The sequence below is a fragment of the Streptopelia decaocto genome (assembly GCF_964273445.1).
Source record: "Streptopelia decaocto genome assembly, chromosome: 11".
Lineage (NCBI taxonomy): Eukaryota > Metazoa > Chordata > Aves > Columbiformes > Columbidae > Streptopelia > Streptopelia decaocto.
In genome coordinates this window covers 9,169,825-9,183,045 of record NC_138666.1, presented here as the reverse complement: position 1 = coordinate 9,183,045, position 13,221 = coordinate 9,169,825, and the positions used below count along the sequence as shown (strand labels likewise).

Genomic DNA, 13,221 nt, shown 5'->3' with positions numbered 1-13,221 from the left:
TGGTCAATGATTTTGAGCACTTAAAGATACTAAATGCTGCTCTTTTCATAAGTTCCAAACACACCAGCATTTTTACATGTGTTACGTATTATTAATAGTTTCTTTGTCTTGCTTGGTTGCTTGCTGTCGAACCAGAAGTCATTCTAGGTATGCAGCTTGGCATCTACAGACAATCCCTGGGTTGTAGGATGTGATACATAGCGATGGTTTGGTGAAACAAAGAAACAAAAAGCAATATCACTCATTAAATGCACACATTTCCCATCTCTGTTCCCTCCAGATGTCACTGATACACCTTCACTGTTATGCATGTTTGGATGAAGGCATAATCTGTGCACACTCATTTTAAAATAGCACTAATTTTTAAAATTGAAATGTACAAATTAGTTGTCAGAGTCTATTGAAATTACTTGCTTAAATGTACATAATTAAACCTTTAACAGGTTTTAAAGTAAACCTTTTGGATAACGTTTTTAGTCTAAGTATTTTGATAAGTTGCTTAGTCTGATTTAGATTTTCAGAGGAAGTTTAGATCATAAGTAGTAATGCTATTCACAAAGATGTGAGATTGTTCAGTTTAGAGAGGTGTCTAATTACTTTAGGCAACTTTGTTTTCTTTGAAATTCTTATTCTAAAGAGTTGATGAACACACTTCTACATGGTTAAAAGTAGACATTCATTGAATATAGGAAATATAATAGAGTTAATAAGCTTGCAATGTTGAAGACATATGTAATGAAAAGTGAAACCAACTTAATATAAATTGGATAAAAATAACCTTTGTTGTATTCTTTGACTGCTTCTGAACTTTGAGGCTGTTTTGTGCTTGTCCTCCCAACTATCTGAAGGACGAGTTGATTAATCCAAAGTTGACTGGGCTGCTCTGTGGTGACCCAGCAGATTGCACTGGTGTGAAAACAGTGCAGTAGCTAAGATGCCATCATTAATGTGAGGAGGAGAGAAGAGCGGGATGAGACTTAGAAATGCCTGGAAACAATCTTCAGAATTAAATTATTTTAATAAGCAGACACTAAATTGGCCTAATGTGTAATGTTCGACAAAGACAGACTGTCGATGCGTGATTCTGGTTAATTCAATCACTCGTAAGCAGTGTGTCCTTCATGCAGCAGCATTAAACCTCTGCACAGTTTCTTCATTTTAGCTGTCAACAGAATTGATATTTTTAATTGTCTGTTTGAATACACTTTGCATGCTCTTGCATCTCTTTATACCTATTACCCAAGAGCGGTGTAATTTAGCAGTTGCATTGCAATGTGAGGCTTACCAGGGCTATGTAAATTAATAGAGCAAATATGCAAAGGGGGCCTATAGCAGTGATTACTTTTGTAGTCCTTGATAAGCCAAGGAGCTCCTTAATTCTTTTCTGAAGTGCAATAAAAGTCTTTTTCTTTTTTCATTTTTCAATTTAAACAAGGACCTACTGTACATTTCATTGGTAGCATTTCCCTTGTAATTAAATATAGGTTATGGCTGGTTCTTATGTATTTATTACTTCAACATATGGTAATGTTAATTATATTTTATATTTATTAATAGAAAGAAAGAAGAAAAGCCCAAAATGAGAGTACAGAATTTTGTCTTATTCTGATTTGTAACAACTCTTATCAAAGCCTGCTTATAAGCTGGCCATATTTTTACATTTTACTTTCCTAATTTTGTTGTTTGCTTTTCCTAATTGTGACATCTGTGGTATATGGGCGTGTGTTTTCTTTTCTTTTTCTCCCCCCTCTCTCTTTTTGTCTGACCACAAACAGAACTGGGCATTGCTCTCCTACTTTTGATCTGCCCAGTTCTTCTCCCTGAGTGCCGTTTTCTTGAACCAGATGTTTGCTTGATATAGCGGGCGAGGATTTGTAAAATCACTTTCTGGAAATGCTGGAGGGTCTGTTGACATAATTATTATTTTAATAAGCAATTGTTTTAATGGTGTGTGGTTTGTTGTGTGTTTGGTTTTGGTTCTTTGTGTATGTGGGCTTTTTTTGTTTGTTTTTTGTCTTTTTTTTTTGGGGGTGTGTGTTTTGTTTTGTTTTTCCTTGTAGCTGTTTTTAGTTTAGTTCTAGGACCTCTGCAGTCAAATAGAGGAGATCATGAAGATTGCTACATACCTGATAAAGGGATAATTGAAAGCATTTAATTACAGGTTCTACACCTTTCTGAAACATTTGTGGCCATGAAATGCTTCCCCATCAGAAAGCTTTGGCAGGGCTGACAGGTCACTGGTAGTGACGATGCTCCGTCATGCCAAGCTGATAGAAAGTTCCTAATCAGACTCATCAAACGTGGAAATGTAATTGTGTTACATTAATCATGTTTATACTTAACGGACATGAGTCTTGGCTTTTGGGGGTGTTTTTAATTGACAATGAATCAAATAGTGCAGTTGAAAAATTGAGGCAATTAACATAAAGACGTTAGGTGATGCACTGTGCATACTAAACTGGGGAATATATTGTCAGTGATTTAAATGTCAAAACAAAGGAAGTTTTGACCCTTACTTGAAAAGCTTTAATTTGGATGTTAATTAATTGCTGACCTCTTCTGTTTCTTACGTGATAGACTGCATGTTTCAGAGCTTGGGCTGCTTGAAGATCAGGGCTTTGTCTGTCTGCATTTTGGTACTTCTTTATTCTGTGGATTTTAACAAAGACTTTTCTGTTCAACCATATTGAAAATCTTTGTTTACTCATATGATGGGAAATATATTAGCATGCTTATCATTAATGCTTAAAGGGAGTTCTTCTATTGTCTAGCAACAGAGATTTCCATGATTCAAACTGAATAATGGCTGTGGAAAGATAAGAGAAAATCATTCTTACTATTACAATGTTATGTGTGTACATGGATCATGGTGCCGATCATGGTCACATCAAAACATTTCCTACTGACTGTCAGATGATGCCATGTGGGATTTGTGATTTGTTGCATCCACTCTTCCCACTGATTGCTGTGCCATTTGACTGTACAGGTGGCCTCTTTCTGGGACTGTTTCATGCTGTCAATATTACTGTTGTAACGCTCGTTTATTCTGATCCATACAGTGTGTGTTATCACATACACTTGATTCATCTCCACCATAATAGCTATGTAACTATGAATTTTTCACCTGTTTAGCTATACATGTCTATTGTGCATCCTTGCTGAAACCTAGTTGTGGCTTTTCAAAATAAATAAGTCTTTAATGCATTTTTGAATTCTACGAATGTCTTAAAGTTACTTTCTTTTCACATAAATCACTCGCTATGTTAAGAAAGGATGAGGTTCCTGTGTTGGACATGTGGTAGCAGGTTCTACGGAAATGTGTCTGTCAGCTTCTCTGCACAGATAGCGGAATGCTTTTTGTATTCTAAAATATATCTTAATGTGCATGTGCCTGTGTATAGAACTTGAAAACGAGAGCTGCAGTTCTGACACTTGGATACGTGATTAAGACCAGGCATCTGGAACTCTGTTATGCCATGTGGACAGAAATAGTGGTCGGAATTCGAAGGCAGACATTAGGGATGTCTCTTAATCACACTGGTCCCACTTAAATGGCTGTAGGAAGCCAAACTCATGTTACCAAAATTCCAGGAAATATCTGGTGCTATGCAAAATGGTTTCGAAATCACGGAAGTAATTTTTAAAGTGGGAGACTGGGAATTTTACAACATGTGCATGGAGGTAGAGTGAGGAGCATCTTCAAAGGGGAAGATCCTTTTGCACTTAAATACCTAGAACATTGCTTTTTAATTAAAGTTTGATGCCGAGCTCTCACACAGAGGGAGAAAACTGTGTATGTATTCCAAATATATATTGTGACTAAGTATTGTGTCTCTGAATAGATGTATGCAGATTGATGTAGCAGCATAACAGAATATCATATCATATCATCTGCTAAACTGCTTTTACACGTGATTAATGCAAAACAAAACAGGAAAAAATATTTGAGTGCCAGGTGGTCAGACAGTTGCCTTCCAAACAGGGCATGTCAGGTTATTAACAGGCCCTGAGGGGAAACTAGTTTAAAATAAACTGGTTTTTATGCATATACATTCAATTAAACTAGTTTTTTAAAGGGAGGACATCAGAGTAAACAATGTGAAAGAATCATTTAGTCTCTGAAAAACATCTTCAGGGCTAAGTCCAAATCTCTCAGGGAGGCAGTCAGCTCTTCTAGAGTAATGGAAGGGAACTCATGTGTTGGTGAAACCTCCTCTTGACATTATAATTCCAAGGTGGAGGAAATGAAGATCTAAACTCATAAAGTGTCTTATCTATTTAGTTGAGAAAAGCCAAGCAAGTCTGGTCTTTTAAAAAAAAAAAAAGGGTGGCTGAGGATCTTTGCAGTGACAGAGAATGCTCTGTTAATGGCTTGGTCTGGATTTAGGAAGATAAAAGTAGCAGATGACTTGGTTGGAGATTTGATTTCTTTCTGGAGACTTGTTAAAATATATGTAGTCTTTGGCTGAAGTATGCCAGGTGTTCTTCCAGTAGTCTGAATCGATGAACAACTGTTCTGTACTAGGAGGATATGTCTCTTGCTCAGGGCAGTGCAAACCTGATATTAATAACGTCTTCAGGTGCTTCAAAGGAAGGCTGCTCTGTTCGTTTTCAGTTGGCAATTCCAAAATAAAAAATCAGATTGACTAAGCTGTCCTGACGAACAACGCAGGGCAAGAGGCAGCCTTGTTCTATACAGGTTATATAAACACGTTGGAAGGCTAAAATGTTTAGTAAAATGTATCACACAGTGTCACAGTATGTTTGGGATTGGAAGGGACCTCAAAAGATCATCTAGTCCAATCCCCCTGCTGGAGCAGGAACACCTAGGTGAGGTCGCACAGGAACATGTCCAGGCAGGTTTTGAATGTCTCCAGAGAAGGAGACTCCACAACTTCCCTGGGCAGCCTGTTCCAGTGCTCTGTCACCCTTACTGAGAAGAAGTTTCTTCTCAAATTTAAGTGGAACCTCTTGTGTTCCAGCTTGATCCCATGACCCCTTGTCCTATCATTGTTTGCCACCGAGAAAAGCCTGGCTCCATCCTCGTGGCACTCACCCGTTATATATTTATAAACATTAATAACGTCACCCCTTAGTCTCCTCTTCTCCAAACTAAAGAGACCCAGCTCCCTCAGCCTTTCTTCATAAGGGAGGTGCTCCACTCCCTTAATCATCTTTGTTGCCCTACGCTGGACCCTCTCCAGCAGTTCCCTGTCCTTCTTGAACTGAGGGGCCCAGAACTGGACACAATATTCCAGATGTGGTCTCACCAGGGTGGAGTAGAGGGGAAGGAGGACCTCTCTCGATCTACTAACCATCCCCCTTCTAATACACCCCAGGATGCCATTGGCCTTCCTGGCCACAAGGGCACAGTGCTGGCTCATGGTCATCCTGTTGTCCACCAGGACCCCCAGGTCCCTTTCCCCTCCACTGCTCTCTAATATGTAATCTCCCAACCTATACTGGAACCTGGGGGTGTTCCTGCCCAAATGCAGGACTCTACACTTGCCCTTGTTAAATTTCATTAGGTTATTCCCCGCCCAACTCTCTAGCCTGTCCAGGTCCTGCTGGATGGCAGCACAGCCCTCCGGCGTGTCAGCCACTCCTCCCAGCTTAGTGTCATCAGCAAACTTGCGGATAGTGCTCAATTCCCTCGTCCAAATCGTTAATGGATATATTGAATAATATTGGCCCCAGCACTGACCCCTGAGGCACTCCACTAGATACTGGCCTCCAACTAGACTCCGCACCGTTGACTACCACTCTCTGGCTTCTCCCCCTAAGCCAGTTTGCAACCCACCTCACTACTCTATTGTCTAGACCACACCTCCTCAACTTAGCTGTGAGGATGCTGTGGGAGACTGTGTCAAAGGCTTTACTGAAGTCAAGGTAGACCACATCCACCGCTCTGCCATCATCCATCCACCTTGTTACATTCTCATAAAAGGCTATGAGGTTGGTCAAGCATGACCTACTGTTGGTAAAGCCATGCTGACTGCCCCTAATAACCCTCTTATCCTTGATATGCCTTGAGATGGCACCAAGGACAAGCTGTTCCATTACTTTCCCAGGGACAGAGGTGAGGCTGACCGGTCTATAATTACCCGGGTCCTCCTTCTTGCCCTTCTTGAAGACTGGAGGTTGCTTAGCTTTGGACACACTTAGCAAACAAATAGTCTGACACTAATTGCTTATGGTTGACAAAATCTAGAGGGCCGTCTTCCTGAGGAAAGGAGGGTATGGGTGTATGAGTTGTGGTGATGGAGTCGAGCTGGGGTCAAGCTGAAGAGGCTGCAGTAGCAGCCCAGCTTTGTCAGGAGGAACCTGTTGTTCATTTCTGAAAAACACGCAACGCAAATTACTACATGCTGAGATGTTAATGCATTTCTGTAGTACATAGCTTTGTATCTCTACAGACCGTATTTCTGACATAACTTTTAATTTGAGGATCTTAGGAAAGCACCATTCAAAAGAATCATGACTTAGCTAACCTTTTCTATTATGTTTCAAAGTGCAGTGTGGACATTTAGCAAGAATTAATGGGAGTATGTGAGGTTAAATCTTCCTTTAAACAGAGATTCTTGTTTAAATTAATGATATCTTAAAGCACGTGAGTATTCTTGAAAATAATTGTAGATGTAGTTCACAATTAATTCTTAGCTTTTAGGATTTCTCTGCTAATCCAAATCAAATTATAACTTTTCTAATGTAATTATGCTCATGCTTCAACTTGCAGTTTTTCTTTCCCTTTGCTTATTTAAAGCAGTCTTTCCTGGGCAGAGTGATCTGTCTGTATGCATCAGTTATTGTCTGTTTTAATGGACACATCTTGTTTTTACACAGCTTTCTTGTGGCATGTGATCTCTCTCGTGATCTCTCTTTGCTTTGAGAATAAGTAACACTGGCAGTAAACTCATGAAGTCTTTCAGAAATTTATTAGATTGAGGCTTTTATTTTCTTCTAGCTTGAGGGCAGTGTTCCTTGTTTTGTCTTGTGTCTCTCTTCAGTTTACCCACCTGAACTCTTTCCTTTAGAGAAGGGAAAGAAAAAGTAACTTTTTATAGATTGATTCTGAACACCCTGGTCATTTTGGAATGACTTGGTACAAAGCACACAAACGTGCACGTACTGCTTCTTGGGCAGACAAGTGGAGCTGTAGATAGCAGAGTAACTGCATGTCACGTTCTGTGATGTGAATATTAACTAAAAAGTTTGTGTTGTGCGTTTTCTAATCCCTGGAAAAAATATCAACCCTGGTGTGTGGTAGGGTTTGCTGAAATAAGAATCTGTGTAAAGAAAACCTGTCTGTGAGGGATTATCTTTAACAAAAATCAGAAATTCCTTCATCAGAGTTCTTTTTAAACAAGGTAAAAATAAAATTGGGAGCCCTGGGAAGGCCAGAAAGACAATTTCTGTAGCGATCTGGGATGTTGCTTTTCAGACAGGAGCTCCAGTTTCAATACCAGCTTTGATTTGAATGTTTTTTTAAATCAGTGCAACCTTCTCAGCTGTGGAGAGAAGTGAAGCAGAACTGAGGGGCCTTTAGAGAAGGCAGCAAAAGGGAGGCAATAGTGGAGCAGCTTACAGGTAGCCGATAGCAAAAGAGAAATCCAATACTGAAGTTGTAGCCAGCATTGCTATGCCTTTGACACTTTGGAAACACTTGCTAGCAAGTACTAGAACCTAAATTCAGGTTAAACTGAAATAAATGATTATCCAATTGATGCATGGGACCGTTCTGCAGCCAGGGATTCAGGTTTATTCTACTGAAGGGCAAACTGCAATTCTATTATATTCCTTATCAATGGTAGTGTGGTTGCCTTGGCTAGATCTACATTTATGTATAAACTGAGTTGTCCTGTCTTGAAATTCCAGCCGAAATACTGAAAAGCAGGTTGTAGAAAATGTGTGCATTTTAAAATTGTATTTGTTATAGTCTATAACTTGAATATATTTATATTTCCTACTAACCATACTGATAAGAAACATAGCATAAATGCATGCAGGCACGTGGGGTTTGTTTACCTTCTTTTGTGTGGCCTTGAACTAGCTGCAACAGAAAATGTGCTCTGGTTTGCTAGAAAACCCAATTGCTTGGTTACAAGGAGGACTCCTGCAGGCTTTATTTAGTTTGAATTTTAATTACAGTGCCAAGTCTCAACTCCTACAATAAAACAGTAGGGAGACCACTATAATTTAACCTTTATGAAACATTTAACACCAACCTATACAAAAAATATAACTTCAACTTTAATAAATATAGTGGGAGGCAGAATTCAAGGAATTAAAAAAACCAAGTGTGCATATAATATTTTTTACTTTTGGGAAAAAAAACCCCAAACAACAAAAACCAAAACAAAATTTAAAAAAACACTAGTGTGGACACCAAAGTGACATTGGTGTGTTTGGTTCCCTGTATCCACCTTGCACAGCTGGCAGAAAAATCTTTTTATGGTTTTATCATACCTTGGGGGGAAAGCAGTCCTGCTGTGAGGTATAGGATAAATGACACTATACAAACCCTACGGGAAATGACGGTGTATAAAAAACAGTGTTTGTTTATTTCCCCAGAAGTGTAAATTCAGGAAGCTTGAGGTGCCTGCTCATTCCTTCTGAATCTCTTCGTGTCACTCTTGTCTCCTGTCCCTGGCTGTGTTCCCGGGATGGGGGATATTCCCAACAGTCACCTGTTGGGACTTGCACCCTTTGCCCGGTGCTCAGTTCTCCTGCTGAGAGTCACAGAAGAACGAGGTGGAGCTGAAGAGGAGGAACGGAGCAGGACAGTCCATGGGGATGTCAATGCAACAGCACTGTTGGAACATGAAGTGGGTAACAGTGCTGGCTCCCAGCTGAATACAGCACCATAAATGGTCACAAATACAAGCACGTTTTGGGTTAATTCTGGCTAAAATACTCCCCGAGATGTTGCATGGCACCTCACAGTATTTTGTAGTTCTGTCATTGTGGAAAGGTGATTGAGAGTGTGCCCCAGGTCTTCCATTGTCTTTAATACCATTCAAAGCATAGTGTAATATTTTTTTTTTCCTGAAACTGAATTGAAGCTGTAAGCATGAGGATACTTCAAATGAATTGTTTTTTATGCCTCATAATAAAAAGCAAATTTGAAGATGTTTGCCAATGTTATAAGTTGCTTTCCTGTGACCTAAACCATTTTTGTGTTCATTACCTGTCACCTTTATTTTGCTGTTTGTTTGACAGATATGGCATTAACTGCCCAAACCTATCGCCCTTTAATTGTACTCCTGATGCTATGTTTCACACCACAGTGTATTGTGGGTAGCTGCTGTTAGTGAGATGCACCTGTTTCTGTGGTGCGTAATTCTATATGCCAGATATACTGGGGAAGAGAAAGAAAGAGCACGAGTGTGTTTAAGCTTCTGGGAATGGAACTTTTCAGGACTCGAACTTTCACCAAGGTGGTGGTTCCCAGAACTGTTCAAGGTTAAAAGTTGTCTTGAAGAGCCGTCACATACAGAGTGGTATGTCTGTGTTGCTGTGGGGAAGAATGTGATTCCTCTGTTTGCATTCAAGGAGAGGTTTCCTCTGCTGGTTAGGTGCCTGAGGAAGGAGAGCATGAAGTATTTGCAGCAGAAATGCTCCTCTCTTTCGGTGGGCAATGTGCAGTTGCATCCCTGTTGACCAAAATGTTTCCCTAGACCCAAATGCCAGGCAGAAGCATAAGAGTTTTAGTTTCTCTGTATGACTTTGTGTCCAAACAAGATGCTGGATGCAAAGAAATGCTCTGGAGGGTGGGAAGGCAGCTGTTGAGTGTTGTGGTCAAGGAGCTTCCCAGGGATTCATTGTGGGTGAAAGAAAGGCTGTCAACTCAGTTGCCTAAGAATGTGTGTTTGGTTGAATTCCTATTCCTTTGGGGATTTTTTTTTTTGGATGGTGTTTTTCTTTGTTTTTACTCTAGGCTCTTCTAGGCAAAGGTGGTATTCAGCCTAGCTTGTATTTGTGGAGAAACAACTCATGTGTGACATAGACATGAAAATAGGAAATAGTGATATTACAATATTTTTCTAGATAAATGAAAGCAGTATTGTGGGAGTTATGGAGTATAATTTGCAATCAAAGAGCTCACTTCATTTAAATTTTTAAAAGTTAGGTTTGTGACACAGGAAATAGTCTAAAATTATCTTTAATAACAGAGCCGATCAGTTCACTCTTCTGATAAATAAGAAAATGCGATGCTCCAAATGTTCTGTAAGATTTGGTGTTTCTTCTGAGAAATGTCAGATCTTACGCAGGTATGCAGAAGCTTTTTGGCATAATAGAGTAGCAGCTTCTGTCGACTCTAAATCAAAATAAGAAAGCTTATTAAAAATGATATTATTACTTCTGGCACTTTACTTTTATTCTTTGAGACGCTGTCTTTAATAGCTTCTCCAATAAAGTTAGAAGAAATTGAACTGTAGAAGTTTTAACACTTACCTAATAAATCTATTAATCTTAATGCTTCTGGAAGTAGTAGGCATTGACTACTTACTACTGTTTTTATAAGTCAGCATCATTTCCCAGAATTGTATGATACTAACTACAGTTAGTGCTGGTAATTAATTGAAATGAAATTACTCGTACGATGAACTAGTGTTGGATGCATTTGACTTAACTCTTTCTGGCACTGTAGCTGTGTTTTAGATCCTGATTTAGCGAAGTGCTTAAGCAGCAACTTAAGTTCCCTCCATGCTCTATATAGAAATTTGACTTCAGTGTACCATGTGCCTGAATTCTAGTAGCTTCAGTGCAAGTTTTTGCTTGTGCAAAATATTTGCCCTTTGGGAAAGGCTTGGCAGTGGCAGAACTGTAAGGTGTCTGTTACCTGTGCAGCCATGGAAAAGCAAAGGCATACAAGTTTCCTACACGTGTATCTTCTGTGCTGAAATGTGATTTGAGGTGATTACACTGAGAGTCATAAATACAGCAAGAAGTTTATCTTCCATGGCTGAGTGGATTTTCTGCTGAAGTTTGTTTTCCTGCATAAGTCTGTGCCAACACGTGCATTCTTTCTAGCTACAAGTGGTACTGGGTTTTAGGTAACTGAGCAAACAAATCTAGACTGGTCTTTTTATTGTCTCTCTTGATAACCTCTTAAATATAATGAAGCTCGGGTTAGAGGTGAATACTGAAAACAGGTGGAGAAGGTGCCGCACTCCCACTGCCAGAGGGACGTGGGCAAAAGGCTCAACGTTGGGCTGCTGGCAGGGGAAACAGCTCCTGCTACAACAGCTGAAACTACCCCCTTGAGAACTGACAGATTTAAAAGTTTAATAAAGATTTAAACATTTGTTAAGCAAGACTGTGATGGCACCAGCTGCAGGTGGGACTCCATGGGGAGTTGGGTGGTGCTGGGCACCTCCTGCCTTTCTGGGTTGTTTAAAAACAAACCCCAAACAAACCCCAAACCCCCAACATTTCCTGAAATCAACCAAAACCCCACCAAAGCAAAACACTGCCCCCACCCCCCCCCCGCCCAATAACAACAGCAACCACACACACGCAAACCCAAACAAAAATCCCCACACAAAACACAACACCAAAAACCACAAACCAACCCAACAAAACAGGGTAGAGCCCACACAGCAATATTTGAGCGAATGTGGTATATTAGCCAGCAAACCTCTGCTTCTCTTTCCCCTTCCTTTCATCTTTGACAGTCGTTGAAGTCTTATGTGCCACAGAGTATTTTCTCATCTTGGCTTTCCTGAGGAGCAGAGCTTTAACTTGGACCTACAGATGCCATATACCCAGGAGAGCAAAATCTTAACTAAGCACCTAAGCCCATGCTTTACCCTTCTGTTGTCTTTTCCTTCTATTGAAACTGTTATGCTTTTAAAGGGATTCATTACGCATGGATGAAATGAGTGACTCCATAGTCTGCTAACTTGCCTGTTTCCACATGAGCAAAGGTGTTTGTTTCAGTCCTTGTTCACCTGAGCGCTTATATTTTTTTAATACTTAAAAAAAATATATAGCAAACAAGAGAAGCATTGGTGATTTTAAAATAAGTATTTTTATAGGTATCTTCATAAGTATTCAGGGAGCTGGAAGCGGAACCTTCTTGTGATGTGTACAGGAAAATATTTGAATATGATGATTTCAAAGTATGCGGAAATGTTTAAACATCAGTTTCAGCAGGAAGCAGAGGAAAAAGTGCCTTGTTCTCTGGATTTTCAAGCCACATGTGATTAGAGTATTATTCCTTTTCTTCTTTTTCTTTTTTTCTTTTTTTTTCCTGCAATGATCAATTGGATACAACTGCAGTGACTCCAACAGAAGAGGATGACACAGCTTGCTGGTTAGGAGAGCTTTTCTAAGTAGAGGGAATAGCACAGGCTCCAGGAGCTTTGAGCAAGCAGAGCAGGTAACTTGGAGCCTTCCAGGTCCTGGAGGACTGGTACACTGGAGCCACTGGTACATGAAGAGCATCAAGGCTCTTCTTCCTTAACCTTGTAGTTTTGTAATTCTGGAACCTACATTCATTAGAAAACCAGCCTTTGTTTGTCAAGAGGAATGCTTTCTGTTGTATTGAATGTTTTTTTTTTTAATATGATTCCTTCACCACCTTCCGCTTGGCAGCTGAGCTAAAAATAAATTATTTGCACAGCTCTGATGGTGTCAGTAAATACATTTCCATAGAACACAAGACTGCATTTCCTATTCGGAATGCCCTAAAGTCATCATTATTAATGACAAATGGCAACAGAAATTTGGCAGATAAATTAGAAACTTAGATGTTGGTATGAAATGAGAAAAGCGACATGGATGGCCTTGAAGGATCCTGAACATCTTACATTGTGCATTTGTCTGTTCCTTGTTCATTAAGAGATTATAGGAAAGCCACACTCAGATTTATTTGCCATCTGGCTCACTCTATTAAGAGCAGTGTTATCAAAAGCAAAGGAGATTATGTAGCTGTGTTACCTGGGCCTGCCATCCCACTTGCCAGCAGGAGACATGAATGGCTGGTATTTCACTTGCTTTTTGGGAATAGAGCTTAAGATTTCAACTTGAAGTGATAATGGTTGATTTCCATGAGATCAGTGGATTTAACAAGCACATAATTCCTCAGCTGTATCTACTTCAGGGACTTCAGATGGGAAAACAATGGAGAAATCTTCCCTTGTAAGAAATGAATGAAACAAGGATGAACCAATTATCTTTAAAGCAGAATTTTTGAATAGCAATATCTCATTTGTT

At 39.7% G+C, this 13,221-nt stretch overlaps 1 protein-coding gene across 4 annotated transcripts in view; it reads left to right on the top strand.

The window, feature by feature from the left end:
* The window catches only part of CDH13 (cadherin 13), a gene marked incomplete at its 3' end in the record, with an annotated part of 467,396 nt that overhangs the window by 95,419 nt on the left and 358,756 nt on the right, over nucleotides 1-13,221 (top strand). The gene's annotated exons all lie outside the window — the stretch shown is intronic.